The sequence below is a fragment of the Hyla sarda genome, unplaced genomic scaffold (genome assembly GCF_029499605.1).
Source record: "Hyla sarda isolate aHylSar1 unplaced genomic scaffold, aHylSar1.hap1 scaffold_2529, whole genome shotgun sequence".
NCBI classification, from domain to species: Eukaryota; Metazoa; Chordata; class Amphibia; order Anura; family Hylidae; genus Hyla; species Hyla sarda.
The window spans coordinates 22,885-28,605 of NW_026609217.1; positions in this window are offsets into that span (position 1 = coordinate 22,885).

A 5,721-nucleotide genomic window follows, 5' to 3' on the forward strand; every position below is an offset into this window, starting at 1 on the left:
TTGGTAATAGTACACCAGTGTGATATCATGGCCCTGCTGGAGATGTAGTGGTAATAGTACACCAGTGTGATATCATGGCCCTGCTGGAGATGTAGTATAATAGTACACCAGTGTGATAATCATGGCCCTGCTGGAGATGCTAGTGGTAATAGTACACCAGTGTGATATCATGGCCCCTGCTGGAGATGTAGTATAATAGTACACCAGTGTGATATCATGGCCCTGCTGGAGATGTAGTATAATAGTACACCAGTGTGATATCATGGCCCTGCTGGAGATGTAGTGGTAATAGTACACCAGTGTGATATCATGGCCCTGCTGGAGATGTAGTGTAATAGTACACCAGTGTGATATCATGGCCCTGCTGGAGATGTAGTGTAATAGTACACCAGTGTGATATCATGACCCTGCTGGAGATGTAGTGGTAATAGTACACCAGTGTGATATCATGACCCTGCTGGAGATGTAGTGGTAATAGTACACCAGTGTGATATCATGGCCCTGCTGGAGATGTAGTATAATAGTACAACCAGTGTGATATCATGGCCCTGCTGGAGATGTAGTATAATAGTACACCAGTGTGATATCACGGCCCTGCTGGAGATGTGGTGGTAATAGTACACCAGTGTGATATCATGGCCCTGCTGGAGATGTAGTATAATAGTACACCAGTGTGATATCATGGCCCTGCTGGAGATGTAGTGGTAATAGTACACCAGTGTGATATCATGGCCCTGCTGGAGATGTAGTATAATAGTACACCAGTGTGATATCATGACCCTGCTGGAGATGTAGTATAATAGTACACCAGTGTGATATCATGGCCCTGCTGGAGATGTAGTATAATAGTATACCAGTGTGATATCATGACCCTGCTGGAGATGTAGTATAATAGTACACCAGTGTGATATCGTGGCCCTGCTGGAGATGTATTGGTAATAGTACACCAGTGTGATATCACGGCCCTGCTGGAGATGTATTGGTAATAGTACACCAGTGTGATATCATGGCCCTGCTGGAGATGTAGTATAATAGTACACCAGTGTGATATCATGGCCCTGCTGGAGATGTAGTATAATAGTACACCAGTGTGATATCATGGCCCTGCTGGAGATGTATTGGTAATAGTACACCAGTGTGATATCATGGCCCTGCTGGAGATGTAGTATAATAGTACACCAGTGTGATATCATGGCCCTGCTGGAGATGTATTGGTAATAGTACACCAGTGTGATATCATGGCCCTGCTGGAGATGTAGTATAATAGTACACCAGTGTGATATCATGACCCTGCTGGAGATGTAGTATAATAGTACACCAGTGTGATATCATGGCCCTGCTGGAGATGTAGTATAATAGTACACCAGTGTGATATCACGGCCCTGCTGGAGATGTAGTATAATAGTACACCAGTGTGATATCATGGCCCTGCTGGAGATGTGGTGGTAATAGTACACCAGTGTGATATCATGGCCCTGCTGGAGATGTAGTATAATAGTACACCAGTGTGATATCGTGGCCCTGCTGGGGATGTAGTATAATAGTACACCAGTGTGATATTATGACCCTGCTGGAGATGTAGTATAATAGTACACCAGTGTGATATCGTGGCCCTGCTGGGGATGTAGTATAATAGTACACCAGTGTGATATCATGGCCCTGCTGGAGATGTAGTGGTAATAGTACACCAGTGTGATATCATGGCCCTGCTGGAGATGTAGTGGTAATAGTACACCAGTGTGATATCACGGCCCTGCTGGAGATGTAGTATAATAGTACACCAGTGTGATATCATGGCCCTGCTGGAGATGTAGTGTAATAGTACACCAGTGTGATATCATGACCCTGCTGGAGATGTAGTGGTAATAGTACACCAGTGTGATATCATGACCCTGCTGGAGATGTAGTGGTAATAGTACACCAGTGTGATATCATGGCCCTGCTGGAGATGTAGTATAATAGTACACCAGTGTGATATCACGGCCCTGCTGGAGATGTAGTATAATAGTACACCAGTGTGATATCATGACCCTGCTGGAGATGTAGTGGTAATAGTACACCAGTGTGATATCATGACCCTGCTGGAGATGTAGTATAATAGTACACCAGTGTGATATCATGGCCCTGCTGGAGATGTAGTATAATAGTACACCAGTGTGATATCATGGCCCTGCTGGAGATGTGGTGGTAATAGTACACCAGTGTGATATCACGGCCCTGCTGGAGATGTAGTATAATAGTACACCAGTGTGATATCATGGCCCTGCTGGAGATGTAGTATAATAGTACACCAGTGTGATATCATGACCCTGCTGGAGATGTAGTATAATAGTACACCAGTGTGATATCATGACCCTGCTGGGGATGTATTGGTAATAGTACACCAGTGTGATATCATGGCCCTGCTGGAGATGTAGTATAATAGTACACCAGTGTGATATCACGGCCCTGCTGGAGATGTAGTATAATAGTACACCAGTGTGATATCATGGCCCTGCTGGAGATGTGGTGGTAATAGTACACCAGTGTGATATCATGGCCCTGCTGGAGATGTAGTATAATAGTACACCAGTGTGATATCGTGGCCCTGCTGGGGATGTAGTATAATAGTACACCAGTGTGATATCATGACCCTGCTGGAGATGTAGTATAATAGTACACCAGTGTGATATCGTGGCCCTGCTGGGGATGTAGTATAATAGTACACCAGTGTGATATCATGACCCTGCTGGGGATGTAGTATAATAGTACACCAGTGTGATATCATGACCCTGCTGGGGATGTAGTATAATAGTACACCAGTGTGATATCATGGCCCTGCTGGAGATGTAGTATAATAGTACACCAGTGTGATATCATGGCCCTGCTGGAGATGTAGTGGTAATAGTACACCAGTGTGATATCATGGCCCTGCTGGAGATGTAGTATAATAGTACACCAGTGTGATATCATGGCCCTGCTGGAGATGTAGTATAATAGTACACCAGTGTGATATCACGGCCCTGCTGGAGATGTAGTATAATAGTACACCAGTGTGATATCATGGCCCTGCTGGAGATGTAGTATAATAGTACACCAGTGTGATATCACGGCCCTGCTGGAGATGTAGTATAATAGTACACCAGTGTGATATCATGGCCCTGCTGGAGATGTAGTATAATAGTACACCAGTGTGATATCATGGCCCTGCTGGAGATGTAGTATAATAGTACACCAGTGTGATATCATGGCCCTGCTGGAGATGTAGTATAATAGTACACCAGTGTGATATCACGGCCCTGCTGGAGATGTAGTATAATAGTACACCAGTGTGATATCATGGCCCTGCTGGAGATGTAGTATAATAGTACACCAGTGTGATATCATGGCCCTGCTGGAGATGTAGTATAATAGTACACCAGTGTGATATCATGGCCCTGCTGGAGATGTAGTATAATAGTACACCAGTGTGATATCATGGCCCTGCTGGAGATGTGGTGGTAATAGTACACCAGTGTGATATCATGGCCCTGCTGGAGATGTATTGGTAATAGTACACCAGTGTGATATCATGGCCCTGCTGGAGATGTAGTGGTAATAGTACACCAGTGTGATATCATGGCCCTGCTGGAGATGTAGTATAATAGTACACCAGTGTGATATCATGGCCCTGCTGGAGATCTAGTGGTAATAGTACACCAGTGTGATATCATGGCCCTGCTGGAGATGTAGTATAATAGTACACCAGTGTGATATCATGGCCCTGCTGGAGATGTAGTATAATAGTACACCAGTGTGATATCATGGCCCTGCTGGAGATGTAGTATAATAGTACACCAGTGTGATATCATGGCCCTGCTGGAGATGTAGTGTAATAGTACACCAGTGTGATATCATGGCCCTGCTGGAGATGTAGTATAATAGTACACCAGTGTGATATCATGGCCCTGCTGGAGATGTAGTATAATAGTACACCAGTGTGATATCATGGCCCTGCTGGAGATGTAGTATAATAGTACACCAGTGTGATATCATGGCCCTGCTGGAGATGTAGTGTAATAGTACACCAGTGTGATATCATGGCCCTGCTGGAGATGTAGTGGTAATAGTACACCAGTGTGATATCATGACCCTGCTGGAGATGTAGTGGTAATAGTACACCAGTGTGATATCATGGCCCTGCTGGAGATGTAGTATAATAGTACACCAGTGTGATATCACGGCCCTGCTGGAGATGTGGTGGTAATAGTACACCAGTGTGATATCATGGCCCTGCTGGAGATGTAGTATAATAGTACACCAGTGTGATATCATGGCCCTGCTGGAGATGTAGTGGTAATAGTACACCAGTGTGATATCATGGCCCTGCTGGAGATGTAGTATAATAGTACACCAGTGTGATATCATGACCCTGCTGGAGATGTAGTATAATAGTACACCAGTGTGATATCATGGCCCTGCTGGAGATGTAGTATAATAGTATACCAGTGTGATATCATGACCCTGCTGGAGATGTAGTATAATAGTACACCAGTGTGATATCGTGGCCCTGCTGGAGATGTATTGGTAATAGTACACCAGTGTGATATCACGGCCCTGCTGGAGATGTATTGGTAATAGTACACCAGTGTGATATCATGGCCCTGCTGGAGATGTAGTATAATAGTACACCAGTGTGATATCATGGCCCTGCTGGAGATGTAGTATAATAGTACACCAGTGTGATATCATGGCCCTGCTGGAGATGTATTGGTAATAGTACACCAGTGTGATATCATGGCCCTGCTGGAGATGTAGTATAATAGTACACCAGTGTGATATCATGGCCCTGCTGGAGATGTATTGGTAATAGTACACCAGTGTGATATCATGGCCCTGCTGGAGATGTAGTATAATAGTACACCAGTGTGATATCATGACCCTGCTGGAGATGTAGTATAATAGTACACCAGTGTGATATCATGGCCCTGCTGGAGATGTAGTATAATAGTACACCAGTGTGATATCACGGCCCTGCTGGAGATGTAGTATAATAGTACACCAGTGTGATATCATGGCCCTGCTGGAGATGTGGTGGTAATAGTACACCAGTGTGATATCATGGCCCTGCTGGAGATGTAGTATAATAGTACACCAGTGTGATATCGTGGCCCTGCTGGGGATGTAGTATAATAGTACACCAGTGTGATATTATGACCCTGCTGGAGATGTAGTATAATAGTACACCAGTGTGATATCGTGGCCCTGCTGGGGATGTAGTATAATAGTACACCAGTGTGATATCATGACCCTGCTGGAGATGTAGTATAATAGTACACCAGTGTGATATCATGGCCCTGCTGGAGATGTAGTATAATAGTACACCAGTGTGATATCATGGCCCTGCTGGAGATGTAGTGGTAATAGTACACCAGTGTGATATCATGGCCCTGCTGGAGATGTAGTGGTAATAGTACACCAGTGTGATATCACGGCCCTGCTGGAGATGTAGTATAATAGTACACCAGTGTGATATCATGGCCCTGCTGGAGATGTAGTGTAATAGTACACCAGTGTGATATCATGACCCTGCTGGAGATGTAGTGGTAATAGTACACCAGTGTGATATCATGACCCTGCTGGAGATGTAGTGGTAATAGTACACTAGTGTGATATCATGGCCCTGCTGGAGATGTAGTATAATAGTACACCAGTGTGATATCACGGCCCTGCTGGAGATGTAGTATAATAGTACACCAGTGT